Source organism: Corvus kubaryi, unplaced genomic scaffold, assembly GCF_017639235.1.
Source record: "Corvus kubaryi isolate FWS band 111438036 unplaced genomic scaffold, C.kubaryi_AGA036_p1.0 split1-37296, whole genome shotgun sequence".
In the NCBI taxonomy this organism is placed as follows: domain Eukaryota; kingdom Metazoa; phylum Chordata; class Aves; order Passeriformes; family Corvidae; genus Corvus; species Corvus kubaryi.
In genome coordinates, this window is record NW_024582075.1 from 13202850 (window position 1) to 13225137 (window position 22288).

Below are 22288 nucleotides of genomic sequence, written 5' to 3' on the forward strand. Positions count from 1 at the left end.
ATAATAGAGCTTCAAAAACTCTGTTATGGTTGGACTGCAGGAAAGTAGGTAACTGAGGAAACCAAAAGTATTTCCATTTTAAACACAAAAGCCTCTTCTTGTGGTTTAGTCAGTTCTGGCTAGATGTTAAAAATATTCTCTTCCCCAAAAGTGAAAGGATTTTTAAAAAATATATCTCACATGACTTCTCTTCAAGTCACCATTTTAGGCCATTTTAGTAGCTCTGTGTGTATAAAGTCTTCCATAACATTCAAAGATGGCTGCAAAATATGGGCTGTAAATTGCATTTAACTCCCAATTTGTAAATTATCTAATTTGTGAATTGTGTTTATGTGAATAGTTATACTTTTGTGTCTCATCTGAAAGGCCAGAGGATTAGCAACAGTAGAATGCTATGGGATTGGTCTGAGTAAAAACCCTCAACATGACTTTGTCATCAGTAGGCTGCATCCTTCATAGTGCATTTGAACAAAATCACCATTGAAAAATACAGACAAGCAGGTTTTTACAAGTAGTGGGTTTAGTAGTTTAGTTTTAAACTAGTAGTTTAGTATTGTCTATATATATATATATTGTCTATATATATATTGTCTATATATATAAACTAGTAGTTTAGTATTGTATAAAACTAAACAAGTAGTTTAGTTTTAAACTAGTGGTTTAGTATTGTCATGGTTGTCTTCTTCTTAAAAATTTACTCCTATAAACTGATCTGAATGTAGGAATGCAAAGAAATAATGCTATTCAAAAGATGGCTCTGTGTGTTTTTTATCAAAAAAACCCCAAACAACCCGATTCCCCAACTAGTAAGTAAATCAGTAAGCACTAACAGATGAAAAGAATCCCTGTGAATAGTAAGTGAATGAGGTACTGAGTCATCTTGATACAGTTCTTTGAAGTAAATGGCATATCTGTGATGTAAGATGATGGCATCTCTAAAAACTAAAACGACTTGATGTTTATGATAGTACAGTATTTATGTTTTATCAAACCTTTTTTTCCTAGTAGTAATAAAGCCTTTCACAGAAGGTATTTTTTACCTCCCTAAAAATATGCAATTCTGAAGGTTCAGGCATTTGAACACAACTGTGTGCTGAGCTGGTAACAAGTAATGCTTTGAACCTCATCTGTTTGTTATTTTTTGCCCTCTCTCCAGTGGCCAGTCATTTTTGCCTGGAAATCTCTTTGCTATTCCAGGTTCCTAGGAACTGTTCTGGACCTTTCTGAAATCACTCTGCCGGCAATTCTTTTTGATTGGCTCGTTGGTATAATCTCGGCATGTCAGCAGATTATGCTAACAATCCCTGTCTTTCTTACAACCAATGTGACAAACTAGATGAAAATACTGCCATGGCTCAGACATTTCTGTGTTTGTGGCTGCAACAGATTGTTGTTCCCAGAGCTGGTGCACAGCCGAGGCCTCTGCAGGCATTGGGCAGGCTGTCAGGAGGAGAAGAGGCGCACACCCCACCCTCTTCTTCATTCCACAACACGATGCTCAACTGGACATTGATCTCTGCAGGCTGTGGGCTCACCCATCCTTCTAAATGCAGCAAAGACTGTTCTGGGCTGTCTGAAGGCACATGTGTGCATACAAACACACGGCAGTGAGCACACACATATGAGCAGGGCAAAAACCATATGATCTGGCTAAAAACCAGGACTATGGAAAAACAAATTAAAAAGAGAATGATGTAAAATATGCCTGCGCGTAGCTGTCTATAAAATAATATATACAGCTACAGGTTCTTCTCCATCCTTTTGGGGTAGGAGTGCTGAGCATAATTAACATCTCTGTACAGCAAGATATTTGCTAGTGTTAAGACTTAGCGCAGGTTTCAGTCTGCCTGTTTTATTTATAATGAAATGCTAACAAAATTCAAAGGGAACTGTTGCTTCTCTTATGAGGTTTTATAGCACCTTAATGTCTTAGACTGTATTAAAATATGCATCAGTCAGCCTGGAAGAGAAGGATGCAGAATGGATTTAAGAAAATTCAGTTAAATGGTAATCCAACTAATTGGTGGTTATTCCTGTAATTTCTTATGTCGCAGGCTTAAGACTGCTCTACTCAATATCAGTTTTTCTTGTCCTGCTTGATGGGGTAGTGGCATAAGATAGACTCAACTATACCCTCTTTGTGCATATAGTGAATGCGCACGTGCAGTGAAATGAGGGGGAGAAAGGGATGTTAGCAGTTAATGTCTCATCTGTATCACATGGTAATACCTTTAGAATGAGACTATCTGCAGGAAATCAATATTCTCTAAGTAATTAAATGCATACCTTGTCAACACATTGAGTTAGAAAGTGCACAGCAATTGTACTACTGTCTTAACTCTGTAGTGGAGGATTCAGCAAAATCTCACTGTGATTCAGGGCAGGTGTGCTGATATCTATACCATGATTTTATCCTGATCCCCAGCCATTATGAGTTTTCTGAATCATCTAAGAGCTGTCTTTAAGGAGATATCTTATATACATCTGCCTGGAAAGACTAGTATGTGTGTATATGTGTATAAAAATACATATATGTACATAAATATGTAAACACATGTATGTATAGATACGTGTTTATGTCTGTGTCTATGTATGTGTGTCTACTTGTGAGACAGAGGAAGGTTTTCTAAAGTGACATATTTATTATTAAATGTACAATGCCCGTGCTGATCCGTGAAGTTCTCTTCATAAAGATGTACCATCACCCATAATGAAGAAACAGAGTTTGCCTTTGTGCATTATGCTTTGTTTGGAGAAACATTTCTCTGTCCATTGGTTTTTATTCTCAACTGCTCAGACTCTCCATATGCCATAAAATGGAGACTTCTGATTTTTGCCACACAACTTGTGAAAGTTTTGTTTACTAAATTAGTTATTTCAGAGGAGGATAATTAAATATTCTTGCAAGTTTGCTGCCTAGTTTAATTACCGTGCTTTGCTTAAATGAGTCCAGCTGATTTGTTTCTTGCCATCCAGATCTCATTAAGAAAGGACAACTACTTGGAACCTCCTGTTTTTTTCATTCAGTTCTTGTTTTCAGAACCTGTGTAAAGGGATGAGGGGGAGGGAAGTAACCTAGGGTTGAGAGACATTCAAGTACAACACCTGTGTTTTCTAGCAATAAGTCACAATGACAAACTGGGGGATGAAGGGTCCCTCCAGGCAGGCTCAGCCATGGGCTCAGACTAGGCTGCCCAGGGCTTCTCCCAGACAGGATGTGAACCCCTTTATTGACAGCTTGTGCCTCTCACCCTTCCGCCATGCACCACTGTGAAGAGCCCGGCTGCATCTTCTCCCTACACTCGTCCCAAAGCTAGGAATGCTGCTGGGTGCCTCCTGTCCCAGCTGAACCAGCCCTGGGCCTGCACCCTCTCCTTCCAGGTCGAAGGTTCCAGCCCCACTGTGTCAGTGGTCTCCCTATACCTTCAGCCAATTTGTGGGGTCCTTCCTGTACTGGTGCAGCCAAAACTAGACTCAGACCAGTACTGAAACCATGACCTTGCCTTCACTCCATTTTGTTCCTCCTACATGTTTTAAACAGAAGATTTGGCATGTGAAAGTGTATTTTGTTGTTTCCCTTTCTCTGTTATCTATGTGTATAAGTTAATGTTTCTTCCAATCTTGTCTATCTATAAATATCAAAGAATTCATGTGGAGCAATCAGTTAGGCAGAAGCCTTTCAGGACTTACTGCACAAACTTTGGTTCTGTAGTTTCATAAATCTGGAAACTTTAGGCAGATTCAGAGGTCTATGAAGAAATACATTTCTTTTTTCCCTCTTTCAAGTCTGACTGCTGTTTCCTAAATAGTTTCCTCCTTTATCTTTTTGTTTAAATAATGTTTCTTTAAACTCTTTTTCCCAAGTACTCATTCTCTCTGTGTTTGTGCTGGGAGCAATTTTCCTGTACTGTAAGTCTCATGCTCTAAGCAAGGTCTTATGATCAAAGTGTAGTCTTGAGGGCAAAGGCTGAACTGAAAAAAGAAAGAAATATGAATCAGCCACTAACCAAAGGCAAACAGAGGGTTTTTTCATAATGTCTTTGCATACATGTGTGCACAAATATTATGTGTTCATTTTTTGGGGAAAAAAAATGCCATACCCTCAAAACAATGATAGGTAGTTCAGATTCTAGTATGACCAAGACGTGTTTGATCATATAATTATAGTTACAACTGAATGATGTTTTATGCCAGAGGAGCGGGAAACAAGAAGTCATGCATTAGCATTCTGCAAGTAGAAGGAACAGAACAGATTGTGTTTTAGGAATAATGTTAAATATTCCTAAAATGTTAATAATCGCAATACAAATAGAAAACGGGTTTTATACTGATCTTTCAAGAGAAAAAGCAAAAAAGTCTTTCCTACTCTGGATAAAATTGTCATCTTTTTGACACAGCTCCCTCATATTGTACTTCCGATGTCTGGCAGTTGAGTTAATGGGAACTGTAAAGATGCTTATCCGGTAACCTATGTGGGAGCTGAGAAGGGTGAAAGGAAACCAAACCAAACCCCCTCTGTGAAGTGGCTTTGACACCCCATGTTTTTATGGTCTTCATTTAGAGTTCTATGTAACTGTGGCATCAGTGAAAATTTATGGGAACAGGTAAACTGATGGAGGCAAACGGTAAGAAATGTTAGGAGGCATCTTCTAGGAATAATGTCCTTCAGAACTTTCCGATAGGTAAAATGAAGTAATTTAAAGAGGCATTGCAAAATTCAGTAATCCTAAAGTTAAAGATTTGCAAGGACAAACAAAACTAGCATTTTGCAGTTGCTAAGCGTAAAGTTTTTGGCAGAAGAAACCAAGATTTTTAAACTAAACTCTACGTGAACATTAATAGAATTCTCTGAATCACATAGTTTTCAAGCAAGGAGAAAGCATTTGGTCCTGTGGATATTAAAGTTATTTCCCTGAATGTTGGTCATTGCTTGAGATTGCTATAAATATAATCTCTATTAATGAGGCAGGCTACAAAGAGTATTTCTTAAGGTGAAAGACTTTGTGGAAAAACCACTTAAAATAGAAGCAAATGTTTGCTTTATAAACATCATAATGTCAATGTAAACACAATATCTTTAATTTATTTGAATGCACAATATTACTCCGTGGATACAATCCATAGGAACCTCAGAGAAACACTTGACCTAGCATGAAGGGAGTTGTCTATCTGGAAAGAAAATAAAAATGGAAATCATGATGTTTCCTGTCTTACAGAGGAGATAATGAAGTGAAATGAGATTCCTCAAGGAGTGAATGTGGGACCAAGTTTTTGTTCTTACCACAGAACAAAGGAATGGCCCAATCCTGTGAAAGGGTGACTGTGAGGCCCTCAGCATTCCTTATCGAGCCACAAAATAATCAGTAAAAGAAATAACACTAGCAAGGGCAAGTTCCTAAATAGTCTGATGACAGGGTTAAAATGGTGCTAATGACAGTTACAGGGTAAGAACATTCACATGGACGGTGCAAACATTGCCAAATCTTTGCTGGCTGAACAAGGAAAAGCAGATGGGACAAAACAAGTAAATAATTAAAAACTAATGTCACAAACACATCTGATTTTGCTTCTCCTGTACTTTAACATTCTGTTACAACTACAGGTCTGCCACTACTTGAAGAAGTGTGTGCCCACAGAGCAACTGCAGTGCTGTATTTATAATGTTCATTAGATAACTGCCCTAGGTAAACACCCCAAGAGAATACATGACAAATATTTTCTTACTGTCAAATTTTAGCTTTTTTTTTATGAATCTCCTCATTAAAATACCTGTCACGTATGCACATGCATGTATTCATTAGGGAGATGGCACTTCCTTTTCCCAGCGGATGAATACCAGCTTTGTTTAAACAGATCTGCCCTGACAGATAATTTTCAGCAATTACTAATTTCTAGTATAATTTTCTGGTCTTAATGGCACTATCTTCTCCATTTTAGTACCTGAAAGCATAAAAGAGCACTCACCACAGCATGATACACTAACCTGTTGGCAGGTCCTGGCTACACTTCACTGGTTTTCCAAACACCTCTCTGCATTTGGGTTTACAGACAATAGGTATGACACATATGTTCTACAAATCTTTTTTCATTATGAGAAGGAAGTTTAGATTTCCTGGGATTGGGAAATACACCAATCATTCCATCTTTTTGGTCCTTGTTTTTACAGACAACATTCAGTGCTACTAATACAGAAGTGTTTAATATTATGTAGCATACACGTGTCAGCTGAGCACAGTCTCCATGTGCATGGTGCTGTATTTGAGCAGCAGTTTCTGCATTCCAAAGACTGTAAGCAATGTAGGCAACAGACTGTGGACAACAGAAACGGCAGGAACTGTACGCTGTGTGTTTTTCTGGATTTTTTACTCATTTATCTATGAGAAAGCAAAGGGTTCCGGTCTCTGTGCCTGCGTTAGCTCTCTGCTAGCATGCTATAAAGTGAGGGAACAACTTAGTAGAAAAAAATTTAAACCTCCCAGTTTTTATGAAGTGTCATGAGGGCCTTTCTATTCATGATTGTGGAGAAGGATTGTGAGACTTGCAAGTCCTTCTGTTTTTTTCATAACTTATGTGTATATATATATATATATAAAATCATACTTCAGTTAGATAATTATGATAATTATGTGTGATTGTTCTTTTCAATTTTTTTCCAGTTGGCTTGGCTTATTATTCAATTTAATTCCAGTTTCAAGTCCTTTGGCTGTATTTTACTATCCAACCAAATGATTTCAACTTAAAAGTGTTTTTACTTTAGTCAGTATTTGGAAGAAACTTTGCATTTGTCTTCATGAGAAAACAGTATGTTCTTTTCCTGAAGTCAGTTAATCTAGCTTAAATGCTAGAAAAAGTAAGACACCTTTTTTGTTTGTTTTTTTGTTTGTAGTCCAAACTAGCAAGTCAGATTAAAAGTCACAAATATCTGTCAGCCAGCTGATTAAGGGCAAAAACTATGTATTGGCTTTTCTTGCTCATACCTGACTTCCATTTAGAAAATTCATATTAAGAACCTGCCTTTTTAAAGAAAAATCAGTTGTTTGAACTTGAAATCAAAGACCATTTCCTTGCCATATATTTCACTATAGTAGCAATTCCTCAATTATTCTGAACTGTGAAGAAGAGTTACTTCATCAGTATGGCATTGTGCCTGGCTGACATGGCTACTCTGCTTCTGGAACAATAGATATTGTTTCCACATGATCTTGACTTGTTATTACACATCTATTGTCTATAATTGTACTCTGAAAAAGGGTTCATCTGCTTACAGCTTGCCTGTGTCAAAATTTCTTAGTTTGATTTGCAGGGATACCATGTAGGAAAATCTTAACTTTTACAAAGCTGTGTCTGAACCTTCAGCAAGCAGTAGGGTTTAAGCACCTCCAAGTATAGTCATATTTGATTTTAAAACAGCACAAAAGCTCTGGGTAAAATTTTCCCCTGTCACTGGTGATGCAGGCATTTCCTGTTCATATTGTCCTTTGTTCATGTCAGTTCTGTGCTTAGAACAAATGAAATCTATGCTTTCATTTGCTAGAGGCATATTGGGCATATATTAATTTAGCAGAATGAAAGTTTCCTCTGCCTAAACAAAGAAGAAAAATGGTGGGGTTTATTGCTGTTAATATTTTTATTAAAAAAAAGAAAAATTCCATTTTGTGAATTTTTGCTCTGTAAGTTACCATCTACTTACATCACCTCTCAATATAAACAGATAAATTTAATTTGCTGCAGTAAAATCTTCTGCATGTGTTATCAACATTAGTGACGGCAAGTGCAGAGATATTTTCCCAGAAGTTTTCATTTTAACATAAGCAATAGGTTTAACGTGGGTATAAATCTGGTTTGCAAACGTAAGTCCCTCATGTGGTGGCTAATGAGAATGGCAGCAAAATATGAAACATTGTTTTGCAGTTTGGAAAGGAGTACAGGCTTTTGCAAGGAGCAAAATGTTTTATATGTGAGGACTGGCCAGAAAACCAGATAGTTTAGAATCCTAGCTGTTAGCTATGGAAATGATTGTGTACTTATTTTAAATACTGTCATAGTTAGACTTTTACTGTGTGAAGTTATTCATTCTTTCTTCAGAGGAATGGATAACTTTATTCTGGCCTCAGAAGTAAGGGTCTGCTTTTATTTTATTACTAGTAGCACATTATGATCTAATCTTTTAAGTGGGTGTACCTTTGTTTGTCTTCACAATTAACGTGTGTTTCAGAATAAATTGAAAAGTGGACACATGCTTTAACACATGTTAAAAGTAACAAACTGTGCATTTTCACATGAAGTTTAAATTTACAGCAGTTAATTTTATCAGACTTTATGCCATTTCTCTCAGCAAATCACCAACAAAGAATGTTTTTTAAAATTAATCTGCACACAGAAAAGATGTCCTGTTCTAGGTTTACCGTTGCCGGGTATCTCTTAAGGTTTGTACAACGTATTATATTCCTACATAAAAGCAGGTGGATCTTGGCAGGAAACTAGTCCAAGAGGTGGTACATTTTTGTTAGGTTGTGCTTTCAATTTGTCAGTGTTGGCTTAGTACCACCATGTGCCATTACCTTCCTCAGAGCTGAAAGCTGCTGCCCTGTCTGTGAGCTCCTGAGCAAGTCAAGCTCTGTGTAAGTGAACAAAAGACTTCCTGGTGATGCTGAAACGATGCCTTTCTGTCTGTCACATGCCTTTCTACACCAGAGAAGGTTTCAGATTAAGTTCAGGGTATTTAAGGACTTGTGCAATTACCGTCTGGTAGATTTCTTCACCACAGCTGCTATTCATCCCCTCAAGTCTGTTCTTTTCCTCCTCTTTATTTTAGCATTAATGTCTGCCATGACCCCTCAAATAATTAGTACAAAAAATTAGACTGTGAAGAAATACTAGTTGCTCTTCAAAGAGAATCGGAAACACGGATTTCTCCTGTATCCTTACAAATGCCTTTCCTTCGCATGTTATGTAAGCTTCTGTGAATGAATCCAGTTGGATCAATATTGATACAATGATGTTGTTCGTATTGCTTTTATTCACTAAAAATTTTGTTTCTGGTCCTTGGAAGAAAAGCTTCCAAATCTGACTGATACAGTTTTTGCCACTTGGGAAGAAATTACTCACGATGTGAGTGTCTCCGTGGTCCACTTTAAAATTTCAGGCATGCTAGGCACAGTACTCCTCAGTGTTCTAATCTACCTGTACAAGAGATCAAAACAGAAAAAAGGAGCTCTTCAGGCTGAAGATGCTCAAAATTCCCCAAGTTCTTTGTCGGGATTAGCTTCAGGAATAAAAGCTCCCCAGTTTCTCGCTGTTTGCAATGTGGCTTGCCTCTCTCCTGACTAAAGAATTGGCACTGCGAAATTGGCACATGCCAAAGGCCGCATTTCTCTCTGGGGTGTGTGTCTGTGTGTTACTTGCACTGACTACAAACTGAGAACACGACCTGGCTTTATGGTCTGACTTGTAGCCTAATTGCAGCCAGGCCCCTGCTGAGATCTCAGTGAGACTTAGCTGATGGCTCATGATCCACCTTAAATATAAGCTTTGGAAATGATAAAAAGTAAGCTGAAGCAAACCAGCCAAAACAAAACCAGAACTGTGTGTTGACACGGAGAAATGCAATGAGAGTTCTTCAGGTGGGTTTTACTAATCTGTACTGTACTACAGTGCAGATGGTTCTTGAAGTCCCTTTCATAATGGTTGCATTTAGACAATGGCAATAACCTTTCTGCTTTCTAAAGTTTTTAATAGGAAAGTCTGCTTTGCAGAGCTTTTTGGAAATTAATGTTAATTTTAAACTGCTTTTTCTGTTTCTGAGATAGTTAATAACATAGATCCCAAAATCAGAAATGAAGCTCTCAAGCTATTAGCAAACCTGTATACTTTAATGTAATATTTAACAAATGTAAAGAAAATTTTAAGCAATTTTTTCCATGTCAACAAGCTTTTATAGGAAGGTCTCTATATTAAAAAAGATAGGAGATCTCTTAAATTTGCAAAGCTGAAAATCTTCGGATAAAACCAATCTGATGCATGACCCTAGTTCTTTTGTACAGTCTCTTGGCAGAAAGGAAAACTATGTCCAACCTTTCACATTATAGAAGTGGCTGATGTTCCTGTTAGAGCTGCACTGCATCTTTTTACTTCTGCAGTCATATTTGCCAGGTGTTTATTGTGTTGACACAGAGGAGGCAGTTCTGCCTTTTGGATGGTATTTGCCTTTAAAGGGGGGAAGCATGTGGACTGTAGTGACAGCCTATGTGTCAGTTTTGCTGAGCCAAGAGTAGGAATAATTGCATTGCTATTATTGCATATGCAATAATAGCAATGCAGAGAGATGACTACTGTCTGCTGGGGCCCTTGGTAACATATGGTTTAAATAGACAATGCAACTTTATTGTCTAACCATATCTTCCTTACAAATGTAGACAGAAACTCTTGATCATGTTATAACAAAACTTTAACTTTTTTCTCAGCCACAAAATGGTATTTAAACACAACATCTTGGCAGCAATTTTCTTATATGGTCATGAACATTTAAAAGCTCCTGGGTTCTACATAAAAGGCCTATCCCAGAAAAATACACTTTCAGTTTCAGCTTGTATTGCTTTGTTTGTTTGTTTGCTCTTTTTGTTCCATAAACAAAAAATGTGGAGGGGTGTCCATTTTTTTCCTACTGATGCTACAGGAGATTATCCTGGCATATTTTTCCCAGCACCATGTTGAGACTAGAGAGAGTAGAATAGCTTGAGAACAAAAGGAAGCCTCTGTTTTTAACTTTGTATTTGATGGAGGGTGTTATTTATTGCCATAAATTTTGTCATGAACAACTTCTTAAAGAAATATTAGTCAGATAATAAGACTTGAACAATTCAGGGCAAGAAAACGTCTAGAGTTCCTAGTAAATGTTAGAGGACTTGACATTACTGCTGTTAACTTAAAATTTTTATCACTGGGCTAGAATTGTTTCAAGGCATATTCTTTTTTGTTTCTTTCAGTTTCAGAAGGAGATTTTACAAGAGAGCATAGTGCCATAAAGTATGGATGGGGGAGATTTAATCAATGTACACGGGAATGTACTGTACCACCAGACTGCAATTATTAGACCATTTCCACTTTCTTAAGAAGATCTTACTCTCAATTATTTGTTAGCAAATAAATGAGTAAACTAATAATAATGCTGGGGTCTTAGTCTTGCTTTCGTAATAGATGGCTCAGAAGAGATCCTTTGTAATTCAGTCTCAATACCATATGTCTCTGTTGACATTAAAGTGCTTAGTTCCAAGTGAGTTGGCTTCATTCAAGCATCTTAATTCAAGAGTGGATGATTAGATCTTAAGCTAAAAACCTATTAGGATGTAAGCACTTATGTTGCTGAAAGGTATTAAAGGAACAGCATAGTGTGGTTGCAGATAAATCCTCTATATCTACTACTGATGGGTTAAACCTTGTTTGATCTTCAAACAACATTAAAAAGTAGCTGAAATGTGCAAAGCTGAATGTTGCATAACTAAACCTTGAGGGTATGTTATGGGAAAATAAATTTTGATGGCTTTTTGGGAGATGGAGAAGTTCAGATATGGGAATCTGGCAGTCTGAGAAGAAATAACATAAGATGTTTTAAAAAGCACACAGACACTTTATCTTTCAGAACTGAAAATTGTGGGTTTTGCTTTAGTGAGTAAAGCATGGCAAATGACAAGAAATTTCAACAAATTTTATTGACTCATTCTTTGGCATGGTAACTAACACTTTTGATAATCCTGCAAGTTATGTACTATATTTTACTTTATTTTTCATCTGCAGAGCAGTGAGAAAAAAAACCCAAACAAAAAAATCTATCTTTGTGTTAAGTGAAAATAACTATGATCTGATTCCTTACTGAATAAAACTAAAATTCTGAAAGTAAAAGTTGCTATTTCAGGGAACAGATTTGTGACATAATTTAATTCTCTATGTGACCCTGTCCACTGCAAATCTATTTTCCAATTGATATATTTTTTTCTTCAGGCCTACAAAGGATATAAGAAAATAAAATAAATATATATGGGTAACTTTGAAATCTTACTTAAATGTTATTTTAAAACATATTTAACAAAATTATCGCAAACTGAATTTCAGAGCCAGTCGCATGACTTGTGGGATATAATTTGATGGCTTTTTTGATTGCCTGGCTTTGATGTTTCCAAAAAGGCCTGCAGGGCAAGATTTTCAAAAAGTAGCTCTTCTATAATGGTCTGAGTATCATGTGAATGCTCCTACTTTGCTAGTAGTCATATTCCCTACATTAATGCAGAATAAGTTTTAAAAACTGATGAATGTAAGTTGCAGCCATATAAAAAGAAATTAAGCTCCTTATGATGACCTTTGTGGACATACAGGATTTTTTAGGTTAGTATAACTTAGGGTGGACTATATATATAAAATAGGTATGAAAAATCTGATTAAAAGTGCAGTGACTTTCTTTGTCTTGGTTGTGCTCAATTACTGATGGTTCTTTAGTAGTTTCCATGATGCTGTCCTGTCCTCATTCCTTGCTGCAAAAATGGCATTCAGAATGCAGAAGATGATGAATTCACTGCTATTATACACACCACTATCATAGGGAAGGGAAAACAGGAAATAGTATATGCCCATTGTGAAATGATACTTCTGCTTAGAAAAGACTTTTAGAAATCAGCTCTGTCAGAGAGGTACAGTCTTTCTGGTGAATGAACAGTGCTTTCTTCTCTTTGAAGTTCTCATTTGTTAAGAAGAAATCAGTAAGGGATTTTGGCTATAGTTGAAAACCACACATTTCATATATAAGTAAGTCAAAGGAAGGAAGGAATTTGGAAGGAAGGAAGGAAGGAAGGAAGGAAGGAAGGAAGGAAGGAAGGAAGGAAGGAGATCTGTCTCTTCTATTTTCAGCACCCTTTTCTTCATGTATTTGCTAGGGCCTGGTACAGGACTGCAGGTAGCATTATGCTCCTCAGCTGTGTCACAACAAATCCCTGCATAAATCCTACATCCATCTGTCCCATTTGGATACATATACACAAGTAAATGAAATCCTAAAAAAATCTGCTGCAATGAGGTAAAATGATACAGTAATGTGAACATATTTCAGTACAGACTCCCTTGTTTTGAGTAATCCTCTGAATAGGTACTGGTTTACAGGATGAAATAAGTACATGAAATAATTAGACTAATGGGGAAAGAGAGAGTAATAGGAAGAGGGAAGACTATAAAGTGAGTAGTAGTGCATGAATTCCTCAAGACCTGGAAAAGACAGGAACCTGTCTAGGGTCAACTATTCCATATTTCTTGACAGCAAGAGGAGCTGATTTACATCAACAAAACTGATTCTTAGGAATCAGCTTGTTTCATAACTTCAGAAAATGTGTATTTTCTGTAGGTTTAAGATGATTGCACTTTCAGAAATGATAGAGAAGTTGCAATCTAAAGGATAGATATTATCTAACCAAACGAAAGGATCTGAAAACTGGGGATATCTTCTCCCTGTTTCAGCTAAAAAAGCATCCCGCTACATTCCAGCTTCTTGGCTGGAAATTCTGCTTGACTTAGGCTTTCATTTCTAACAACTTATTTACTTGAATTCAGTCTTGAGGACTCTACTGTTTCTCTTTAGCCAGCCCTTAGGTTTGATGCTTTCTCTCTTTTGCTGTAACATTATCACTTTCACAGTGACTAAGAGCAGAACCATAAGCTACGATTTTTTGATGATGCGACTGGAGCTCCCAACTCTGCTTCACCTTGCAGGCAGTACCTGTTCTCACACAGTCAATGTTACTTTTAGTCCAGGGTATCTAGGTTGTGAGGCACTGCAAGCTACAATCCAACTGATCCTGTAAATTTAGGCTGGAAATACTCCCTCACAAGATAATTTACTTTAGTGCTTTCCTGTGCTCCTCTGCATCCTACCCCTACATAGAAGGTGCAAACAAATTTCCCCATGACTCATGGTGAAAGAAATATAAAGCAGTTCTGCTTATAATAAGAAAAAGATTAATGAGATGGATATATACCCTCAAGTCTTGGAGGAGCCATGTGCTCCTCATCAGCACTGACAGTGCCCTGAAAATCTGACCAGCTAAGGTTTTCAACTGCTTATAGCTGAAGAAGCTGTGGCTCTGCCCCTTGCAGTTGTGGAAACATGGGGCAATTTGCTCTGCCAGGATGGTGTATGGAAGATAATGCTCACCTTCATTTTATGAGGAGGCTGGAGATAAGAGCCATTAATGATCAACATATCTCAGAGCTTGTGTAGCTTGTCCCTGGAATACCTCCTGGGATATGAAAGCCAAAGGCATTATGTTCCAAACTGACAGGAGGGTATGGGCTGTGTCAGTTCTGATCTCACAAAAGGGCTAATGTTTTATCTCCTTCATACTTTTTTGAGTGCTTCTAGAAAGAGCTCACAATAAACACAGAGTGATCAAATACCTGCTTTTTTTCTGAATGTTTAGTTGAATACTCTTATCAAGACATATTCAGTCTAAGAACCATTGTCATATATAGATCATATAACTTATGAGGTCTTAGCTCAGTTTTGTTGGTTTGACTGCCTTGCTTATTACTATCTCCTTGTAAGAAATTTCACTTGTCCTTCGATGTTTGCAAGTGTCTGAGCTGAATGCAGACGTGATTTATGTCCTAACTTTTCTCTGGGAGCTTTCTCCAGACTTACCTATCATGCAAGAGTATGTGTGCAGAACGTGCTCCTATGTAGAAAGCTGAAACCACTGAAAAGTTAAAATGCAGCATTGTGAAAAGGACTGGAAAATCCTGGCTTAACAAGGCATATCCTCTTTTTCTTCATCAGAAGAGAGAGCATGGTGCTGAACAAACTATAAACCTGCCTAACAGTCATCCTCCCTCTTGTGTGGTTTGCAACTGTTGGGATACACATGAGAGTCTCCTGGCTATAAATGAAAGTGCTTTGTTGTGTTACAAAAAAAAAAAAATTAAAATTTTGGGAACAGTATATATACAAAAACTTTCCCTTGGATATACCTCAACTAATTTGCTAACAACAGATGTTCGATGGGAAGTTGTGTTTACGTTCTGCTAGAGTTTAAAAGAACATGACAATAACAGAACATCCTGAGACCTTTCCTATTCTCAGTCCCTGTTTGGAGGTACAGGGAAATTTTGCTCCACCTCAGGCAAGCCACTGTGCACATTCTGATAATCCAATTTTATTTACATGTTTTCCTTGAATAGTATGAAAAAATTTTAAAGAGCAAGAATCACTTAGGAAAAAAATTCCCACCCATAAGGATCTTCAATTGTAGGAATACAATCTGCATGAATATACAGTAAGATGGAGGATTTTGCAAGAGGATAAAAGCTACAAAATGAAGGAACAACAGATGACACATTCACTTGTACCAGAAACAGGCAGAACGAAATACCAGTGCAGGCTTGGACTGCATACCAGGAGCATTGGGCAACAGGGTAGGAAATTTCACTTGCTATATAGACTTCGGAAGTTTGCTGTTCATGAACAGGAGTGCACTTAGTTTTTAGAATGCTGATCTGAGCACTCTGCTGGCTGTAGCTTGTTCAAAGTGGGGTGATTGGCAGCTGACAATTTTCTCATCATTGACACAGGAGTTGTGCTGTAAGGCTTATTACACAACTGTGGTTGGAACTAAGTAATGCTGATGGTATGGAATTTTGTGGCTTTGAAGACTTAAGCCATGTCTGTCACTTGCTCCCTTTGTGCCATAAATGTCTATATTTAAATATACATAGTTGTAGAAGTAGACAGACTGGCTTTGAGAATATTCTGTTTCTGTAAGCAGATAGAGTTCTGGTGGAAGAATGCTTGAATAATTTTATTCACTCTAGGCCTCTGGCTACCAAAAAGAAAACTGAAAGCTGCAGGAACAGAAAAGAACAACAGAAAAGAAAAACAAAATCATTAGAAGGGGGACCAATTAGTTAAAAAAAGTTACATGATGGTGGCTAAGGGAAAATAATAGACACTTCCATAGTGTTTTTTGACTTTTTTGACTGATTATGGGAGTGCACAGAGCAAAAGAAAAGCATCGTACTAGGAATGTATTGGAATTCTAAGAAAAATATGAATCCCAAGGTAACTCTTCTGTATTAGGACTCTTAGTGTAAGAGATCACACAGAAAAAAAGAGTGGTTGCCCTACTAATAGAAATAATATTAGTAGAAGAAAAGAAAATACTACCTGCTCCTGGCAGAGCTGTCTAATGAATTGCCAAAGAGTCTTTTCAGCCCAGGCTTTACTTCTAATGGGCATTAATGGTATTTTCCATCTATACACAAACTAAAGTGAAGTTCTGTGCAGAATCTGCCTAAGAAAGGTACTGTAGCCAAATGGCAAACACATACACAACATAGGAAACTCTTCTATATTTCTGTATAATCCTGTTACAGTAAATCTAAGCTGCCTGCATGTACTCAGTCTCTCTGTCCTAGGCTCAGCAAAATGACAGCCCTTGAAGCAGAAAGAGCAGTAGGTTCATCCTGTCCTGGAGATATGGATGGCATTCTCTCACCCTCCTGGTACACCCTTTGATGGCTTTATTGCCCATGCTTTATTCTCAGGTGAAAGCTGCCTCTGCAAGGCAGGAAATGCAGCATTGTTGTGGGGGGTTTTGTAGTTGTTGTTTCTCTGATCCGGATTTTTAAAATCACATGACATTTTTTGAGGGGAACCTAGCAAAGCTGTTTTGCTGCTGCAAAAATAAAAGCACCCCTATGACTGAGATGGGAGGTGACACTATAGTGGAACAATGCATGTTCCAGAGTTTGCAAGAAGCTTGTCTCATCACAGCCACAAGTATTTAAATCACGTTTAAAATCTCCATCATCTCCTGATTATCATGCTATAAAGCACCTCCTGGTATTCTGCAGTAATTTTTACTTAATGCCCTTGTTTTGAAGGGGGATGCCATGGACAAAAACCTATACCTATAATGTTTACTTGACTTCTGTCTTTAGGAGAAATCTGTATGTTCTGAGAAGCTGACCCAAAACCTAAGTTGTTCATTACTTTGAGACAGGTAACCAGTAATAACAAGATCTGAAATTAGAAAATCTAAAGTTATTTAAAGCCATACATATTGAAATGCAGTAAATATTCTGAGAGCTCTACTTTCCGGTCTATAACAACAAGAAACTTCAGAGAAGATGCTACTGAACAATTTTTTTTCTAGGTTGTTTACCTCCATGATGTTGAGCAATGCCATTTTCCTGTCCTGTGGAAGGGTATGCTGACGCCTGAGTTAAAAATGCTATTCTAGTCACACTAAGATATCGGGGAAGGCTGTAGGGTGAAGTACAGCAGTCCAACCTACCATTAAAGCACCCTTTTGCTCCAAGTGCCCCCACCAACCACCAGAATTTCTCCTTCTCTCCTGCAGCTCCACTGGCAGGGTGGGCCTCCATGTGAGTGCTAGAGGTACCAGTGTTTGACGAGGCAGTGGGAGCCTCTGCTCCTCAGGCAGAGCAGAGCAGACCAGAGAGGAGCAGAGTCTGTTTGTTTAGTAAGTTTGCATTTTAAAGTCCCAGACTGATGTTTCTTTTGCACAGTCTACTCATGAATTATCCCACCCTGCAGACCTTCATCCAGAGTAAATCCACATCTCAACATGCTGAAGACATGCTGAAGACATGTCAGTGGTCTCGTATATTACAGTCTAGTTAAGTTTTTTTGTATGTCTTTCTCCTTCTTCAGAGATTCAGTGGGACATGTACCACTGCAGTGGTGGTGCTGCTGTGCTCTCCAAGGCTGTTAAGCAGACAATATTTTGTATTAAAATAATGAATATAACTGGAGAGGGTGAGCACAAAAAACCAGCCTGCATTTTCTGAACAGGACTTGAGTGCCCTGGAGTTTGCCCATTATTCTTTTTCCTCATTTTAATCTTTCTTTATGTTATATAACTTGGTTTCTGCTGCAGCTTTCATTTGAAAGAGCTAGTAATTTTTTTTGCTGTTCTGCCTGCTTGAATGTTGTTTGCAGTCTTCTTTTCTCTGAATATCTGTAAAAGGGCAAGTGCTACTCAGAACTTCAGCTTCAGTGTTACACTAGGTGATGGTCTTCATTCATAGAAGCAAAAGACTTACTCCCCTCAGACTTCATCTGTAGTGTTTGAGCATATTCTTTCACAGAGGTAACATAAATTCTGGAAAAGATATGTTTTATGTTCTGTGCTTATGGCAGAAGTAAGGAAGATGATGTCCATCAATAAAAACATTTACACCAGAATCAATCATACCTGGTTCAGCTAATCAAATGTAATTTTCAGTTCAATAGATTTTGATCATTTGCTTAAATCTGTATCTACTCTGTGGGACTTTTCTCTTGTCATGACTTTGCCTTCCCCACTACTGACAAAATATGAAAAAAACCATCTCTGAAAAGACTTTTAAGGGAAGGAGAAAGTATATTATAACAATCCTGAGCCTTTGTTTAGGTAATTCTGATAAGCATGGATTATTACGAATAAGGAAAAATAAGTCTGGAAGCAATTTCGAGATGACAGCAGTTAATTTTAAGGTTTAGAACAAGCTGCTGCTAACACTCAGTGTAAACTGCAGGTGGCACCATTTATATAACATTTAAAAGAGCACCAGGGGAAAAAATTCTCGCTTTTAATTTGAGTTTTCTGATGGCTTGCCGTGATCGTATAGTGGTTAGTACTCTGCGTTGTGGCCGCAGCAACCTCGGTTCAAATCCGAGTCATGGCAGGGGGTGGTTTATCTTTTGAAGAGATGTAATTACAGATTGCATACCAAAAGTAATCTATTAGTGATGTCTAAGACTAAGATGAGAAAGCAATTAGAAGCTCTGTAACTTTTATAAGAATGTTTTTCTAAAAGAGTATGTAGCATAAGTATTAATTCAGAAACCCTGTTGCCAAGTGGGATTTTTTAAATTTAATCTTTATGGATATTTTGATAAATGCAGCCTCATAGTGACCATGGAACTTTTACTCATTACAGCTACTTAATGTCTGGACCGAGCTATGAAGCCTCTGTGGTTCTGATCTTTCCTAGTTTCCCATTCTAATAAAGCAATCAACCTGAACTGCTTGGAAATATGACAGTTGTAGATGTGGAAATCCTGCTTACCTAGGCCTGAACTGCTGCTAGCAGAGGGTCTTTGCTGGTGACAGAGAAGAGGAACCATCACTTTTCTATTGATTCTCTTTGTTTTTGTAGTAGGAACAGTGTGTAATTTTACTGTCCTGTTTCACTGAGCAGTATGACCTCAGATTCTCAGCATGAAGATTTCTAAAATTACCATTTTGATTTAGTGAATTGGTTATGGTAACTAAAAGCCGTTTGTGCAATAACCAAACAAAAAAATTACATAACTGGTAGTAACTACATCTATAAAACATCATTATTATGAGTTAATCAAATAATTTGAAAGCTACTGAATAGAGTTTCTGGTAGTTGGTCCTTTTATTTGATATGGAGCCAATTCAAGAGCAAGCACCGCTTTTCTCTCACTGCTGCATCTGATGGGACATCAGCACCTTTATAATGGATAACATCTCCAAGAAGCCCAGACGGATTCAAGCTTCACACAACACGCCAGCTGCTTCAGAGTGTGAATGACAGGTGCCTTTCTCTCTCTCCAAGGGAGCAGGAAAATTCTTTACCATCCTAAAGGTATGAGTGAGGAAGCGAAACAAATCTTTTTTAGCACCACTGTCAGGAAAAACGAAAGCCCTGCATGCCTGGGAGGGCACTTCACCTCTGGAGGCTGTGGGCTTAGGTGTCCCAGTTTTAGTGTAGTAGACTAGTGATCACTGGCATGTTATGACCTTCCTCAGGTTCACATGAGCTCTTTGTGTTGTGTTTTTAAAGTATCTATGATTATTCCTCTGATTGGCCTTCAATTTCCTGTCTAAATATCATTCAGCCTTTTAGGAGCATGTCAGAGCAATTAGCTTGTGAATTCTTGGTCTAATTGATGAGACAGATGTGACTGATTTCCCAAAAGAAAGCAATTTAGAAATATCCACTAGCATGAAAGAGACCAGGATGATCTTTCATACTCTATCCCTGCTGTAGTCTTTCAGAAATGTCATCTGCTGAGTTAGATTTTATGAAATCCAGAAATACCAAATTAACTCATCACAGGTGCACATACTCTTTAAACAGTCCTAGTGAATTAAGTCCTAAAAAAGAAATTCAAATTTTGCTCTACTCATGCATCATCCTGAGGCTGCTAAAGCACTCAAAGTTCACCCCTGCTTGACGTCAACCTCCCTGGAACTGACTTCTCTCTATCCAGTGTTCATCTGTAGCTAAATATTACCTTATTTCTAATTATAGTAATATTGATGATTTTGAAGCATTTCAATAGGACAGTAGAAAAATTCCAAGATCACTTTTCAAAAAATTTAGTCTTGTTTTATGATGACTTACTGGGAAACAGTAGTTATTCTCTTTGATTTATTTTATTTCGGATACCAATATTTGTTTTGCTAGCTCAATGGTCATGCTATAAACTGAGATCAAGAATGGTGTAGGCAGGTATCAGACCTTTCTTACAACTTCCCCCTGCAGTTATTTATTCTTCTCACAAGAAAGTGACAATTAAAAACCAGCTTCATTTTGGAATATAAGCATGCAAGTGCAGATGGCTCCCAACATTCCACTTCCTGAGAAAATATTTATCAATTTTCCCTTCTCATTAGAAAAAAGAAAACAAAAACTTCAGTGCAAAAGAGTTTCCAAGGATAACAGGATTGCAGACTAGGAAACACAAAGAGGTTATCCTGGAACTGATTTTGAACCTTGAATTACACAAAGAATTGCCTGCATGTTTCTGGAATATGCAGGTCATCATGTCTAGCACACACATACACAAAACACTTATCCAGATGGAAGCAGTGGTCTAAATAATAATAATACATTAAAAATATTAACAGGTTTACATAATTTGTTTCTGAAGTTCTAATTTTTTAATGTCTAAGGACGATTTGGAGGCCAGAGAGAAAGGTTCACTTCAGCAGCCTTCTCTACCTTTAGGCAGCAAGCTGAAAGCAAGCGTGAAATTAATAGTTATTTAAAAACAAGGCAGGAGAAGAGAGTACATGTCTTTCTTTGCAGCTCTCCCATGTCATTTTGTGCTTGCTATTGTTCTCATGCATGGCTCATTCTGCATAAGATCTAAAATCTTTAGGACATGGAGATGTCTATCTCCACATCTCCAGCACAAGTACTTTGCTTCTTGGCACTGAAACTAAAAACTGTGATGTACTCACCAAGTTCTTGGGGAGAGATTTGTTTCTTGTTATTGTATTTTAACATTAGCTGTTGATTAGGGCTAAAACTGCTAGACTTTTTAAGTTACAGAGAAAGACACCTAATTTTTAAAAAGGCAGCACTGAAGGGAAAGTCTTGAAAAACTTCTGAAACATTAATAGAAGCTATTGTAGGTTACTGTTATTCTTCCTTTGTTTTTCAGGAGTGCAGCGAAGTTGTATCCTGTCTGATGTCCACATTGGGGGTTGAGCAGGATAGAAGGCAGTGACTGTTTTGAATCTACAGTCATCAAATCAAATTAATTCTGTTTTTTCATTCTCTTAACAGGAGTGCAGCTCATATTAAAAATTTATAGGTCCCCTCTGAAATCCTTTCAAAAGGCTGTGTTCAAGTAGACTCTTTGAAAGGAAATATGTGGTAAAAAGAACTTCTGAAACCTTAAATACCTGGTTGTGCTTTAACAAAGAATGCCAGGAATTCACTTCACAGGTGGGATGATTTTACCTCTGGAAATTCAGCTCTGAGTTTACAGGCTATTATTGCAGAATGGGTAGTAATTGGGAAAAATTTGGCAGACAGAGAGATTCCTGAGCCTGATGTGTAAACAGAACTACATGAACAATGTCTGATGTTGCAGTTCTGTTCTCATAATCTGTCTTTGGTGTTTCTTGAGAAAGCATGTCCTCATCCCTAAATGAGACTGCTTCTTATTCATAATGCTTCAGCAGCTGCAGCACTGGAGAGAGCTGGACCAGAACACGTAAAGACCATTGTTCAATTTTTTAAGCTTTTGACTTGTACTGCTTTGGGTTAAGCTTTGACTCATATTTGAATCTTACAACCTTTTGCACTACAATTCAAGCTACTGAGTAGGGCCTCATTTTACTTTTTCATCAAAAATCTCAGCACAAATACAAACACACCAAATGTCTCCAAACCTAACTAATGGTTTATGTTTCACTTTGTTGTTGTTGTTGTTTTTATTTCTCTATGTGTTTTCATCTTAAAATTCCAAGTTCTCATTTCACAG

At 37.5% G+C, this 22288-nt stretch overlaps 1 protein-coding gene and 1 non-coding gene across 9 annotated transcripts in view; both read left to right on the top strand.

Moving 5' to 3' along the window:
* NFIB (nuclear factor I B) overlaps nt 1–22288 on the top strand; it is a 264254-nt gene that overhangs the window by 24698 nt on the left and 217268 nt on the right. The window lies entirely within an intron of this gene.
* Nucleotides 18652–18723, top strand: TRNAH-GUG. The gene has a single exon. It is a non-coding gene; the product is annotated as a tRNA-His (tRNA).